Below are 16,524 nucleotides of genomic sequence, written 5' to 3' on the forward strand. Positions count from 1 at the left end.
CGACGGGATTCATGATGTGTTCGTGTCGTACATGCTGCTTGTTGCTCCGTCTCGTACCCGCTGCAGGCTGGTCCGTCTCGTAGCCGTGTATTGAGTTGTGGCTCGAATCATAGCTGATATGATTGTTTTCCGGATGCTGTGACGTGCTGTATGTGGCGACCCGTCAGGCACGTAGGAAGTACGCATTGTACTTGTCATGCCAGAAACTGCTATGGATACTGCTTCCGGGCGACTCGGTTCATCGTAAGGAGTTACGGCTCGGATGGAGAATGGAGCTTGAATCACAGCCTAGGTGTTGGTCGTGTTTTTGGCAGTTATGCCATCGTACTTACTCTACAGGCGGACCGGCTCCAGGTACGTGTCGGTCGCATGGTAAGGCTACGTACAGCTGTTCGACTGGCTATCAGAATCGGCCCCTAAATGTCAGACCAAGGTAGGGGGAAAAAAGGAGAAAAAGGGGAAGGACAGTTAGGGCCCGATTCACAGAACTAACTTAAGACAAAATCATAAACTTACTACCATTTTGGTATTCACAGAAGGCACTTACTCATTTTGGTATTCACAGAAGGCACTTACTCATTTCGGTATTCACAGAAGTTAGGAGTCCAAACTTTAGGACTCCTAAATGCCTTCTGTGAATACCAAAAGTCTTAAAATTAGGATTTTTCTCAGTTTAGTAGTAGTATAGTTAGGACTCCTAACTTTAGGACTCCTAAATGCCTTCTGTGAATACGAAAGTCTTAAAATTAGGATTTTTCTCAATTTAGTAGTCCTAAGTCTAAATTTAGGTCTACTAAATTAAGAAAAATCCTAATTTTAAGACTTTCGGTATTCACAGAAGGCATTTAGGAGTCCTAAAGTTAGGAGTCCTAACTATACTACTACTAAACTGAGAAAAATCCTAATTTTAAGACTTTCGGTATTCACAGAAGGCATTTAGGAGTCCTAAAGTTAGGAGTCCTAAACTTAGGCCTACTAAATTGAGAAAAATCCTAATTTTAAGACTTTCGGTATTCACAGAAGGCATTTAGGAGTCCTAAAGTTAGGAGTCCTAACTATACTACTACTAAACTGAGAAAAATCCTAATTTTAAGACTTTCGGTATTCACATAAGGCATTTAGGAGTCCTAAAGTTAGGACTCCTAACTTCTGTGAATACCGAAATGAGTAAGTGCCTTCTGTGAATACCAAAATGAGTAAGTGCCTTCTGTGAATACCAAAATGGTAGTAAGTTTAGGATTTTGTCTTAAGTTAGTTCTGCGAATCGGGCCCCCAGAGCGCAGCGCACAAAAAGTAAGGGTAGAATGATTACCGCGTGACTTGGCTCAGGAAAAGTTAGCAGGGCACCAAGCATATGGCCCCTGCCTGTGATCTGGAATGCGCAGGGGCAGCCAGAGGAAGTAAATGGCGACTCACACCTAAAACAAGACTGGGTGTCCCATCCGTGGACGTGCAGGAGCACGTGAATAGTGAGTAGTCAGGCTGAGTCAGGATGTTTCCATCTGAAGTAAGGAGATGGAAAGGGTAAGTCTGCCGGTAAGGAGACAAGGATAGAGTTAAAAGGTAGAAAGGCAGAGAGCTCATGGGTCTGAATGGATCAGAGAAGGCTACGGTAGGAATCTCTGGAAAGGAGTCCAGAGAAGGTCCAAAAGGTGCTTTTAAGGATGAGCAGTATGAAGGAGCTGCGAGCCACAGAGAGGAGAACGGTACAGGTTACATGCCATTTAATGTAACACAGTGCTATTGTCATACATGTTTTAATATATGAAGTTATCTGTATAACAAATATATGCGGTTAAAAATTGTCTCCTTGCTTTCTCCATGTGCTCCTAGCAATTAATTGTGCTACCAATAATCTGACCATTAACTCACACCCTGAGAGACATTGCTGTTTGTTACACATGTTGGCCCTGGTCTATATAGGGTTTACGGGCTACCTCCTGTAGTCTGATACTGTTCTTCTTGATCGGCAAAATATAGGTTCACGCATTTTGGCCCTGTGCTTTATGCCCTCTTCAGAACTTTGCGGAATAAATGCCACCCAAACATCGCACCATATTGGGGAGGCTATTGGGGTGAAAGTTGGTTGCGTAAATGGGAGCGCCACCATAAACTGACTTTGTGAGGAAGCAGTGGAGTTGCTTGCTTTTCAAAAGGGCATGCCCTTTGTTTAGTGAGTTATGCGGAAAGGCAGAGACCCGGGTGGGGCCGTGGGTGTAAAAAATGGCCTGGGGCCACGACGACTAATTTGCAGCTCTTGGGTCAGGCTGCTTGTACGGTGGCAAAAAAGATTTGTTGACGTGAGTTGCTTTGGGTCATGGAGGTGATCCACAAACAGTTGTGTGGAGACTCACTACATCGTGCTATTTGCAAATGCAGGACCATTTGTGTATGGTGGAGGAATCATATACCAATTTCAGTGAAGAATCAGGTACTAGGCCAGTATATTATTTGGTCCTGTGAATACAAATTTCAGCTGCCAATAGAAACTATATCCTCCAAAGAGTTCATCAGTGCTGTTACACAGGATGCACTGTACAAAAGGCACTATCCACTTTTACTAATGTGAAAAAAGTGAACACCGGGCACAGTGTAAAGTGCACAATAGTCGCAAATCAACTCCCAATTGAACAAAAGATATTTCAAATCACATAAACATGATTACGCATGCCTGACAAACATATATCTCAATTTAGTAAGACAAACAAATTGATATGTTTATAATATATCTTTTTTAATTAATGCAAAAAGTTTTTCTTAAAAATTTCATTTTCAATCTTTTTTTCCTTTTTTTTAACGTAATAAATTATTTTCTTAATCAACATGTACATTCATGGATACCAATAAATTGAATTGTAGTCTAAACATGATTAATTTTTCATAATAAATTTACAGTGCATGCCTATACTACCACAATAATTTCTTACTTATTGGACTGTGGTTAATCCTCACTAATCCTAGGAGGGCCAGTAATTAACAACAATGTAGTGCAAAATAATTTTTTTCATCAGATTTCATATTCTATGAACATAATTCAACATTTTAAGCCATCACTTGACACTTGGTTTTATAGGCGATAGGTTGACACATAGGCGGTCGAATGACACAACGCGTTTCGGCTAGGCCTTCGTCAGGAACCCGCTCTGATTTTACACCTCTTTTCAGTATTGTTCACGTTCTTAACTTAACCGCTGAATCCAATGAAGGTGCAGAGCATGTGAGAGAAAAGGAGGATGGAATAGACCATTAACCGCAGAAGAACAGATTTGGTCATAAAATACGATAAAATCAAAAAGAGTTACGTGGGGTAAAAGACAACATAAAACGAACTAAGATCCAACTCCTCCTATGAAGATAGGATATAACTGGCCACCCTAGGCGTAATACATTTCATATTGAAAGCCATATCGACGTCCTGAGTACCGTTCCACAAAATTATGGTTGACACTATTGTCAAGTGGAACAGCACAATTTGAAGCGTACCGACTAATTGAAGTTAAGAACGTGAACGATACTGAAAAGAGGTGTAAAATCAGAGCGGGTTCCTGACGAAGGCCTAGCCAAAACGCGTTGTGTCATTCGACCGCCTATGTGTCAACCTATCGCCTATAAAACCAAGTGTCAAGTGATGGATTAAAATGTTGAATTATGTTCATAGAATATGAAATCTGATGAAAAAAAATATTTTGCACTACATTGTTGTTAATTACTGGCCCTCCTAGGATTAGTGAGGATTAACCACAGTCCAATAAGTAAGAAATTATTGTGGTAGTATAGGCATGCACTGTAAATTCATTATGAAAAATTAATCATGTTTAGACTACAATTCAATTTATTGGTATCCATGAATGTACATGTTGATTAAGAAAATAATTTATTACGTTAAAAAAAAGGAAAGAAAGATTGAAAATGAAATTTTTAAGAAAAACTTTTTGCATTAATTAAAAAAGATATATTATAAACATATCAATTTGTTTGTCTTACTAAATTGAGATATATGTTTGTCAGGCATGCGTAATCATGTTTATGTAATTTGAAATATCTTTTGTTCAATTGGGAGTTGATTTGCGACTATTGTGCACTTTACACTGTGCCCGGTGTTCACTTTTTTCACATTCGTTTATTACCTGCTTGGGCTTATTATAAGATAGCAGGTACCCCGTTACTTTGTCAAATAAACTATCCACTTTTACTCAACTCTCATGGCTGGATGCCTTTATTTATAAGAATTGGACTGTAAAGAAAGTGATTGGTAGATGGAATATTGCATCTTTAAAAATAAAGAATAACCTAAGTGCGTCTGCAGAGCATGGTTGTGGCTCAGAGTCCAGATGTATGCTGCAGCTGCAGTAATACCAGCACTCTCCAATGGTAACTTAAAATCAATCACCCTTCCATGACAAACCAGTCCCTAAATCAACAACACGAAGTTTATCAGGCAAACCCTACAATGGTTGGTTTATGCTTAATGTACCACACTTAGATCAAGCATCCAAGGACATGAAACTCGAATATTGCAATGTCAACAAATATGACAATAGAGAAGATGATCCTAGTCCCGATCACCTCTCCTACACCTCCCCCGCTCCCTTTCCTCCTAGCTCTCTCCTACATAATTCCCTTTCTCCAACGCCGGCTCGCCCACCCTACACCAGGAAAGCAGCTCCCCCTAACCTCCCCTCTAGCATCCACTTACCTTGCTCTCCTGCACATCAGAGACGGAAATCCTCCTTAGGGGTTGTACCCCATACCCTTCATCCCCTTTCCCTGAACTCACCTATGCCCATCTTAGTGAACAACACTCCTCCTTCCCTTAGTCCCATTTCCTTGAACTCGCCTACGTCCACCACCCTAGTGTACAACACTCCTCTTCCCCTCCACAAGAGCTATGATCCACAAGTAGATCCTGCTTCCAAGCTCATGGAAATAAACCAGGAACTTCTAAATCTCCAAACTGTTATTCATAATCTCATTAACACCTCTGCGGAGCTGGACCTTGATCTCTCTTCCAACAAGACCTCGAATAGAGATCCTGCATGTGATCCAACACCACCACAATCTACCATCTTCTTCTATTTTGTTACCGATTGACCCCGGGCAGAAACCTCCAGGCCAGAACTGTAATACCACTCCATACCCTAACGGCCCATCTAGACCCACCAGATCCAAAAATCATTTATCTGAACCAGATATTATTTCCCTCTTATGAGCTTACAACACTCCTTTAAATGCCCCTGGGACGACCAATCTCAAGCATGGCAACATGGAGGCTATACAAAGCATCACATCCATCGCATCTCACCCGCATAGAGCTCCCAGACTCAACGACAATGCCTTAAACACCAATAACCTCATGCAGATCCCCATTACGCAGCCCTCACTCACTGACCACAATTCACACCTGAAATGCTCGTTACTCACTCGTAGATCAGCTGTGAAACATGCCACGGATCATGCAGATCTTATCCTGGGTCAGGAATTTGACCTCCTTCTCCTCACTGAAACTTGGCTCACCGTCTCCTCAGGCCCCATCCTTGACATTCCCTCCCAAACTCAACATTATCAGACTCGATCAAGTTAAGAAAACGGGAGGTGGCATAGCCTGTACCTACCACAACTCTCTCTCAGCAAAACAGCCCCCCCTCAACTAATCTTTCAGCCTGTGAATATCTATGCATAGACATCACTAGCAAGCATGGTACCCCTATGCAGCCTTCACATTTTCTACCACCCTCCAGGAGACAACCTCCCTCTAACTGAACAAACTATGGAAATCATCTCCTCCAACCTGTGCTGACACTGTTCCCAGATCTTCCTTGGTGACTTCAATCTCCATTGGAATGATCAGGCGGTCAATACTCTCAAAAACTTCTTAACTGACCCCTCCCTGACCCAATTCTGTGACAGTCCCATGCACAACTTAGGCTTGACTCTAGATCTAATCATTTCCAATCCCAACTCCATTCGGCTTGAATCCATTCTCCCCTGTGACTGGTCGGACCATCACTATATCACCTTCCTTATCCTTGAAAGCTGGAACTCCAAAAGATCACAACCACTAAAACTAAAACATTGGAAAAGATTGCTCTATAATACAAATGTAAATGAGTTCATATCTCCCTGCAATATCTCCCTACTGCCGCCTGCAAACATAGCCGATGTTCACGACCTCACTGAGCACTATAACAATACCATGTTGTCTGCCATGAATGGAACTGCCCCCCTTCAACTAAAAAGAAAACCCATAAAAGACTCCAAACCTTGGTTCAATGACAACCTAAATGCTGACAGTTTCAGCCTGAGATTAGCAGAATGCGCTTGGAGATCCGCTCCATCCACTGGTCTACTAAAAATTCTAAGACTAAAAAGGAGTAAATACAACAAACTCATCAGAACGGCAAAAACAACCTTCTTCAAATCCCAACTTAACAAAGCCAAAAATTGCCCGAAAAGGTTATTTGAGTTGATTAAGCTACAATCCAATAACACTTCGGGCCAATCCACACACATCTCCTACCCTCAGCCAAACTGCCATGCCGTTGCTGACTTCTTCCGCGAAAAGGCGAGTAAGATCGAATCTGATCTAGAGTCTGCTCTAATCAAACTCTCACCCTCTCCTGACTCCTCCTTACCCTCGTCCTATTTTATGCTGCCCTGTCTCTCCCCTAAAAACAATACCTCTTGGACTCAATTCACACCCCTCAATGACACTGACATCCTCAGCACACTCTTATCCCTGAAACCCTCAAATCACTTGAATGACCCCCTCCCACCCAATTTCTTTAAAGAAATGATAGGCTCACTAGTCCAGATCTGGTCCAAGATCATCAATGCTTCTCTTCTGTAAGGTGAGATCCCGGACTGCCTTAAGTCGGGCCTAGTTCTCCCTATTCTCAAACCCATTCAAAAAACGCACAGCTGACCCGGATGACCTGAATAACTATCGACCAATCACAAACATCCCTACCCTGGCAAACCTCCTTGTGAAATGTGTACATGAACAACTGTGCAAGCACATCAAGCAATTCCAACTTCTCAGCCAATTCCAATCGGGCTCCCGCTCTGGCCACAGCACTGAAACGGACATCAATCGTATTGTGGATGATGCTCTCACTTCGCTTGACTAGAATGAAGCCTGCCTACTAATACTACTCGATCTCTCCTCTGCATTTGACACGGTCAAACATAACAACCTACCTCTTGGAATGCAGGATGGGGCTCTCAGGCAGTGTCCTAAAATGGTTTGCCTCTTTTATCAACAACAGAACGCAAAGAGTCAACTCCAATCAAAATCTATCCAACTCCAGTCCTTGCATGCTGGGTGTCCCCCAAGGGTCCTCACTCTCCCTCATGCTCTTCAACCTTTTAATTGAACCTCTGACTGTAATCCTCAAAGCTTCCAACATCCAGCATCACATGTATACGGATTGCGGATGGCACCAAACTGTCCATGAAAAAATTGTCTCCCGAAGATATTAAGTCACTCAACCATACCCTACTTAAAACCTTAAATTGGCTAACGTCCAACCATCTTAAACTAAACGCACTTAAAACAGAATTCCTCTTCATCTCAAATACTAAGCAAACCCCCACTGTGGTGAAGTATCTAAGAAACCTCACAGCTCTCAACTGCACACCACACGTCACTGACTCCACGAAATCACTGAGAGTTGTGCTAGATAAGAACCTAAACATGCAAGATCATATCAGAGCATCTACCAAAGGTGCAAACTTCCAATTAAGCATCCTAAGAAAACTTAAGCCCTACCTTCCACAAGATGACTTCAAATCAAGCACTAGTCATCTGAAGACTTGAATACGGTAGTGCTACTCTCTGCGGACTTCCGAAACTCAGTCTAGCCCCCCTCAGAGCATCCCTGAATGCTGCGATTAGACTCGCCGCTGGTTCCAAGACATCCAAACACATCTTGCTGGAAAAATTGCTTGTATGACACATAGAGCACTACATTTCAATACCCCTCTCTACCTTACTAATAGGCTAGAACTTTCGGGTGGCTCCTGGTCTCTAATAGAAGGCAACACACTTCTCCCAAAACCGAAATAATTTAAAAAACTGAAAACCTACAAGTGCACATTCTCTGGCATTGCTCCGAGAACCTGGAACTCCCTACCTGTGGAAACAAGACTGATACCCTCAACAGTGGCCTTCAAAAGGGAAGTGAAAGCTCTACTGATGAACACTGTACTAATCTAGATGCTTTTCTCCTTTTGTCGCTTATCCTGTTTAGAGGATTTAGCTACTACATGGCATCTGTTATGGCCCATTGTCGCTCGCCAATATGTCATTTTTGTTCCTGATGTATATTGCTTTACTTTTCTCCCGCAACTATCTACCTATGTCTTTCACAAACATTTTTGTTCCTGGTGTAGATTGCTTTACTTTCCTCCCGCAACTATCTACCAATATCCTCCAAAACCCTTATATAAAGCGCTCTGATACCCGCTTGGGTCAGGTCCGCGCTATACAAAACTTTAAACAAATAAATAAATGATACAAGACTACTTGGATCACAAAACAGAATTAATGTTGGAGAAAAGGCCATTAATCTATCAGCATGGAAAACAAAACAGTGACCAAAACTCAGCAGTCTGGCAATAAAGTGTCTAACACATATGCTATCCAGTGTATCATCAAAAAGATTTTCAGTACAGCAGTTGCAAATGTTACACTCATTCTGTGGAGAAAGTGATGAACAGAAAATTAATAAATACTTTGTTCCCCAAAATTAAAAAGGTCTAGAAGATACACCAGTATATGATTGTGATTTCTCATATATCACAATTCTGGGGGGTACAACAGATGAAGTTCCTGAATTTGAAGGTGAACTTTACTTTTTGGAATAGAAAGAAATATAATAGTGTTGGAAATTTTCCCTTTCTGCAGGATCACCCTAGATTTTTTGTCTAATTTAATGAACCTGGTTTTATTTGCATTAAGACTGGTGCACTTTACCATTACTAACCAGAAGCCAAGTGTGTGTGCTCTCCTTTCTAAACATAGCAACATTTCTATACATCTAATTGGCACCTTAAATATAGTTCCTTGTATGTCCCTAGTATATGACACTGCATGTAACCAGGACCTGTAAATTAAATGCTACTAGTAGTCTGCTACACTAATTGTGCCACCCACACAAGTAACCCTGAAAAACATGTCTCCTGGCCTGCTCCAGTAGCCTGTGTGTGTGCAGTTTTGAACTGCCAATTTAACTTGGCAAAAGAAACCATTTGCCTGGGCTAAACCTTCCCTTTTAGTACATTTACTCACCCCTAAGAGGTACTAAATACCCATGAGGCAGAATCTATGGTATTTTGAATTTTTTTGTCATGTAGACTCATGTTTTACATGTCCTGGCAGTGAAACATCTCCAAAATAATTTTAGACTATGGCAAGTCTAGTTCTTCCATAGCACTGTGTGACATTATAACACCTTATGATATATACCTTCAAGGGCTCATTGGAATAGGATTTTAAAATCCAACCTAATGATCAAGTAAGATTTTAAATTACCATTTTGAAAATGCTGCTCTTATAAAGTTGGCATTGTCCTGCCTAAACCAAATGTGCCTTTCTGTCAATGTCCAGGATCACCTGACTGTTAACGGCTCACCTGTGGTGAGATGTGTATTGCTGGCAGACAGTGGACAAAGGGCTTGGTTGTAGGGAAATGTTTTTTCCTCTGACAGGATGGCCTGCCTCCTTATGTCTTCCTAGTCAACTTGGCTCCAAACCCAGTGGCGGGGGGAACTGCCCCAGAACTATTTCAGAGTGACCCATTATAATAGCCACACCTCTAGCACAATGAGCTCTAGCCAGAGGATGAAAGATTCTGCCATGTTGGATTTACAGAGAGAATGGCACTGTTGGATAGCTTACAGTAAAACACAAAGGAAGTGCTGCAAAAGTGTGAAGCGTCACCCCAGGAGCCTTTACCCCATTGGTTAGGAAGTGAACAGGAATTACCGTACTCCCTGATTGCCACTGGGCATATAGGTAGAATTCCTTGTACCCCTCTCAGAACACTCCTAGTCATATGTAGATTAGAAAACTGACTTCCCTGGAGTCTGCAACTTGAAGGAAGACCAGACCGGCTTGCCATGAACCCAGGACTCCAGAAGTGGCTCCAAGGGTCAGTTGTATGAGCTACAGTGACAAAACAAGCTTCTAGAGGCCCTTTCCTGCTTCGTAGCTGACCAGACCCAACTGGACCTGTTCTCTTCCTCTCTGCTGGCCTCTGCGGGAGTGAGTCCTGACCCCCAAGTACCTTCCTTAAAGTTTAAAAAGTGTAAGAAAGAAAAAACAAGGCAGCAGGATTTTTCCAGGATCTGGAGCAACATCCCTATATCTATCTGAACCACTCTAATGCTGCTCCACTTTAGAAAAGAGTTGAAGATGCATCTGTTTAAAGAACACTAGATCTCAATGCATTAGCAGCCCACAAATAAGCCACCTCTTTTGCCACTCATTTCATGCTGAGCTTTGACCTCCGCTGCCTTACAACAAACATACATACATAAATACACACATACATACATATGCAGTCCACTTAACTCTGAAAAGAGAATGCATACTGGCATTTTGACGGACAGGGTATTCTATTACATTTGTGATGGAGTACCATCTCCATAAAACACAAAGCACCTGAGTTAGAGTTTGGCAGAATAGTTACTGGTCAGAATATGACAGATATCCCATCCATCTTATTACAAGTGCCATAAGATATAATGCACTATTAACAAGGTAAAAGGGAATGCAAAATCAGCCAAGAGTATGGTAGTAAATGCCATCACACAACATAGAGTGATGTCATTTATAGAAATCACTGGACAATAATACAAAATCAGACCAATGTATGTTAAATAAACTTCATTGACTGTCTCAATATTGTTGAAATAGTGATGTTTCTCGTTACATGTTTATTAATAGTATTTTTTTCTCATTTTCCTCAATGTAGATCAGCCCACGTCAGGGAAAGATCTGGCTGGGTATTACTAGGAAAGTGTGCCACAGGGTGTCAACAGGTGCATCCACTGGTGAAAATGTTTAGAGGACCTTTAGTGTTGGACTCCCTAATTGTTTTAAATCATCTGGGAAGGTCCTCCTGATATAAAATGTGCATGCAGCAGTCGCTGACCCCAAGGTAGTAAGTTTCATCAGGGTAGAAAATACTGATGTTGCTTTAACCTTTATAGTGTGATGGATGGCATAATACATGGAATAATACATCACAAACAAATAAAGTCCTCCATATTACAAGTTGCATGGGATGTAATACACTGTTCAGCCAGCCAATGGTTTATGTGTCACAGACTAACCCATACACCAATCACTAAATCAAGCCCTAAGTTTCTTCATAATGGTATCTGTGTGAATGCTAATAATGTTTTATTACTTTTCTGCATGTAGCTTTGCATGTCATCAGATTTGCACATTATGTCTACTAATATATGTATGCATGGTTTACCTAACAAGCCTAATTAAAAAAAATAAAACATGATTAGTTTGATAATTTTGTAGAATGGATACTCTATTGCAAACATGAAGGGTGTACCATCTGCTAAATCATGAATGACATCAGTAGCGGTCCGTGGAGGGAGTTCGGTGGGGCAGAGAGGCGGGGATATGTAAACACCGGAATATGGATGAACGGAGGTAAGTACACATTGAAATAAATAAAACTAATTTTGTTGCGCGTGCTGCATCACATTTAGCGATGTAGCGCGCGCAAAGGAATTTGTTTTATTTATTTAAATGTGTACTTACCTCCGTTCATCCATATTCCGGTGTTTACATTTCCCCACCCTGCCCCTCCCCCGCCCCGCCCCTCTGACCCACCGAACTCCCTCCACGGACCGCTACTGAATGACATAGGCAAAAATGCACTTGTAGCATGACTGATGGGGTATCTGCAACATTGGTAATGAAGTGTCCTGTCCCATTAACTTGAAACTAGGCCTTTATCAACTGCTTCCTTAGACCCACACTCTGATTGTCCAGCTAGATGTTGGATTGCAGTGGCATTCATCTTTTCTCTCCTGGGGAGTTGGGGTCTCCCTTGGCAGGTAATTTTTGCATTGGGCTCCGGTGGATTGGATGTCAAGGGCCGTAGGAGAGATACGGAACTGGACCCTAGGCATGCCTCCTTCCTTCCCATCCACTTCCAAATTAAATAAATAAGTGTGCCAACCCCGGGGCTTAGTCCTCCTCAAGTGGATATAGAGCAATTGAAGCAGAGTGCTATGTGTTCGGTTTCCCAGTTCTTGCCCCTGGGGGACCAAACTTTAAATGACAGTTTCTCAGATCTTGTAAGGCTGATTTGCTCCATTTTGGTTCAAGTTTACTTCTCGTGATAAGCTCTATGCAGTAGGAGCACGTCCAGGCTCTAAATCGGGAGCCTGAGTTTGCTGCTACCTTGCCAGACCTCTTCTCTTCTTGGGCTTCTTGTGCTCTCTCTTGCTTGGGGGACTTCATCCACAACCTCTCCACATTCTGCAAACACAACACCCTCCTTACCCAGCCACCTAGGTCCCACAGCCTCCTATCATATTGAAGGGCACTTGTGTGTCAGCAGACAGAAGTCCCATAGGAAATATCTAAGGTCCTTCAGCAGGTCTATTTCCCCCAACTGTTCCTCAGGGGACATAAAGTGGTCAACACCCTATTCCTGGAGGCCAGTTAGAGATAGAGTCCTTCAGTCCATTCTTTCTGTGGCATCAAGTGCCTTCTTCTTCCAGGTGGGCATTCTTTCTCTATGGTCGCTCTCAGGTCCAGTGTCTTCTCAAAGGTCTCTCCCTTGTGCAGGAGTCTTTAAGTGAGAATGGAAAACTCTAGAATACAGGCCCTCCTGGCCATTCCTAGAGCACCAGATCACCACTACACCCCTCTCTCAACCCTTCTCACAGCATTTTGGGGCATTTGAAGATGGTAAAACAAAGTGGTCTATGAAAAGACCTTACCTGGGAGCCTCAGCTCCAAACCAAACTGGGACAGCTGTCTGATCGCTCACCACCAAAACTTCAAAGTGGAGCTCCTCAATTTGGCCTTCCACCATTGTTTCTGTGGGCTCGGGCTTTTCCAGCCAAAATGCTATGTGAAGAGTTAATTAACAAATGCTGATTTCCTCCTCATCCAGTCCTTTTCCCAGAACTTTGACAAGCATTGTTAATGTCTCTGTTGTGTTGGGGTAATTGTGGATCTACACTCTGAATGCATGTTTGTACCTCCCAGGACCCTGTAAGCCTAAGTGGGATGAAGATGAACTTGGGTACAGCTTTTGCCTACAATGTGAAATCCAGTTAAGCACCACAATATTTCAGTATGCACTACACTATTAAGGTCGATTCACATCATAAATCCTAATCCAGGTCAGCACCAGTCCTTGAAGTGTCCTTTTTGTGACAGGTTTCCTGTGCACCTATATCAGGCTGCACAAGACTGCAGTATCATTAGTGCAACCCACATATGTGCGTACACGTTGGCTTGAAACCATCCCAGCACATTTTATCATAGCTGAGCAGCAGTGGTTTAACCTTAAAACATGGACACTGGCAGTTAGCACCTTCAATTAATTTCCACAGATTTTACAGTGAAGGAGACTCCATAGGAAAGACTCACTCAGAGTGAAGGCCTAATAACTATGGAGTCAAAAGCGTAACATCCAAGAGGATTTATTGGGCTGAACCCATTTCTTACACATGCACGCTGTCATGTCTGCCCCGCATAGAGATCCTATATCTTGTATTGGCTCCTCTTACATTTTGCTAAAAATATATTACATATTGCAAACATTACAAAATAAAAATATTATAATGTTAAATACACAGAAACATCATCATAATATAAATTAGCTGTACTAACTATAACGGGGGAAATTCTATGGTTTTGTACAAGTGAAATGTCCAACTACTTATAACTTTCCCTAAAACCTTTGGTTTTTCAGTGAATTTCTAAGGTTTTTTAAATGCTAATTTCTAACTATAACGTGCCTGAAACCTATGGTTTCTTCAGTGAATTTCAAAGGTTTTTTAAATGCTAATTTCTAACTATAACGTGCCTGATACCTATGGTTTAAGTGAATTTCAAAGGTTTTTTAACTGCTAGTTTCTAACTATGCCTACAGAGGTAGGGCATGTGAAGAAAGAAGAAAAAAAACACACAGAAAGAAGCAAATGAAATGCAGCAAGAAGCAACAGAAGTCCACAAAGACGAAGAAAAGTACAGGAAGAAGCAAGACATGTGCAGAAAGAACCAACAGAGGAGCAGAAAGAGGCCTTGTTGCAAAATCATCCTGTGCCCACAACTTTTTCAGATGGGTACTGGTGGTAACTGACTCTCACTAACCAGACTTAGAGCCAGTGCTATGCTAAAAGACACTTAGAATACAGTGAAAACACCTACATACACTAGGGAACACTATGCGTTGGGGTACCCCTGTGATTAGCATGACCTCCTCCGTAAGGCCCTAGTACATAAAAGGGCAGGGGGATTAAAACTACCTCTTAAAACGTGCTAAGGGGCACATTTGCACAGTGGTGAAGGGGGGCCTGAGGTGACATGTGTGCATTTGGTTGGGTCTGTTTTTAGTTGGGAGATTACCTACCCTTGAATCCTGATGGTCCCTGGGGTCCAACTAGCCAACCAGGTACCTCCAGTAGGCGCCACAGAGCTGCGTTGCCGATAGGTGTAAAAAGGGGCATGGCCTGGCCCACCTCTCTGCAACGCAGTGCAGTGGCACTTACTGGAGGTACCTGGTGGGGTTGTTGGCCCCCAGGGACCCTCAGGATTGAAGAGGAATTAATTCCCCAACTTAAAACGCACCACAGGGCATGTTTGCACACATGTCACCTCCGGCCCACCCTCTCCCTTCACCACTGTGCAAACACGCCTGTGGCACATTTTAAGTTGGGGTATTAAGTCCCCTTGAATCCTGAGGGTCCCTTGGGTCCAACTAGCCCACCGGGTACCTACAGTAAGCGCCACAGAGCTGTGTTGCAGAGAGGTGTAAAAAGGGGCATGACCGGGACCACTTCTCTGCAATGCAGCGCAGTGGTGCCTACTGGAAGCACCTGGTGGGCTAGTTGGCCCCCAGGGGCCCTCAGGATTGAAAGGGAATTAATTACCCCAACTTTAAACGCGCCAAAGGGTGTGTTTACAGACATGGCACATCAGGCCCTACCCCCTCCCTTCATCACTGTGCAAACGCACCACGTGGTGCATTTTAGGTTGAGGGATAAAGTCCCCTTCAATTCTGATGGCCCCTGGGGGCCAACTAGCCTACCAGGTACCTCCAGTAAGCGCCACAGAGCTGTGTTACAGAGAGGTGTAAAAAGTGGCATGGCCTGGACTACCTCTCTGAAACGCAGCACAGTGGCACTTACTTGAAGCACCTGGTGGGCTAGTTGCCTCCAGGGGCCCTCAGGATTGAAAGGGGATTAATTCCCCAACTTTAAACGCGCCACAGGGCGTGTTTGCACACATGTCACCTCAGGCCTGGCCCCCTGCCTTTTCCACTGTGCAAATGCACCCCGTGGCCCGTTTTAGTTTGGGAGATTAAGTCCGCTTGAAACCTGAGGGTCCCTGAGGTCCAACTAGCCCACGAGGTACCTTCAGTAAGCGCCACAGAGCTCCATTGCAAAGAGGTGTAAAAGGGGCATGACCTGGACCACTTCTCTGCAAGGCAGCGCAGTGGTGCTTACAGGAGGTACATGGTGGGCTAGTTGGACCTCAGGGACCCTCAGTATTCAAGGGGAATTAATTCCCCAACTTACAACACGCCAGGGGGCGCGTTTGCACAGTGTTGAAGGGAGAGGCGGGCCTGAGGTGAAATGTGTGCAAACACGCCCTGTAGAGCTTTTTAAGTTGTGGAATTAATTCCTCTTCAAGTCTGAGGGTCCCTGGGGGCCAACTAGCCCACCAGGCACCTCCGGTATGCGCCAGGGAGCTGCGTTGCAGAGAGGTGTTCAGAGGCCATGCCCCTTTTTACACCACTCATCAACGCAGCTCTGTGGCCCTCTCCAGACATGTTCAGACACGCATCGATGTATTTTATTTCTTACGTAAACTGAAACTTAAAAAATGTTTCCACTTGCATGCTCCCAATTTCACAATGAATACTGCAGTTGTAGTTCAGGATGCTTTGTGCATCTCTGATGTGGAAACGTTACATACACTTGCACAGTTGGATGAGGAAATAGAACATGACAATAATCCTCTAGAAAATGTGCATAATCTGAATATAACTGTAAATGATGCATGTCCCAGTGGGTTTAGACCTAAATCTAAATTCATACTTGTGGAGCATTGTGATGCAATAGAGGTTTTTGAAAAAAGTGTGGTAAAAGATTTTTTTTAAATGCGGTATTTAAGAGGTCACAATGCAAAATGTAACCTTACAATGACACAAATGAAAGCAATTGAAGATCTAAAAAGTGACCCTACCATTGTCATTAGACAATCTGACAAGAGGGGGGAATGTTCTGGTGTGGGAGAAGCAGGATTACATA

Source organism: Triturus cristatus, chromosome 7 (genome assembly GCF_964204655.1).
Source record: "Triturus cristatus chromosome 7, aTriCri1.1, whole genome shotgun sequence".
NCBI classification, from domain to species: Eukaryota; Metazoa; Chordata; class Amphibia; order Caudata; family Salamandridae; genus Triturus; species Triturus cristatus.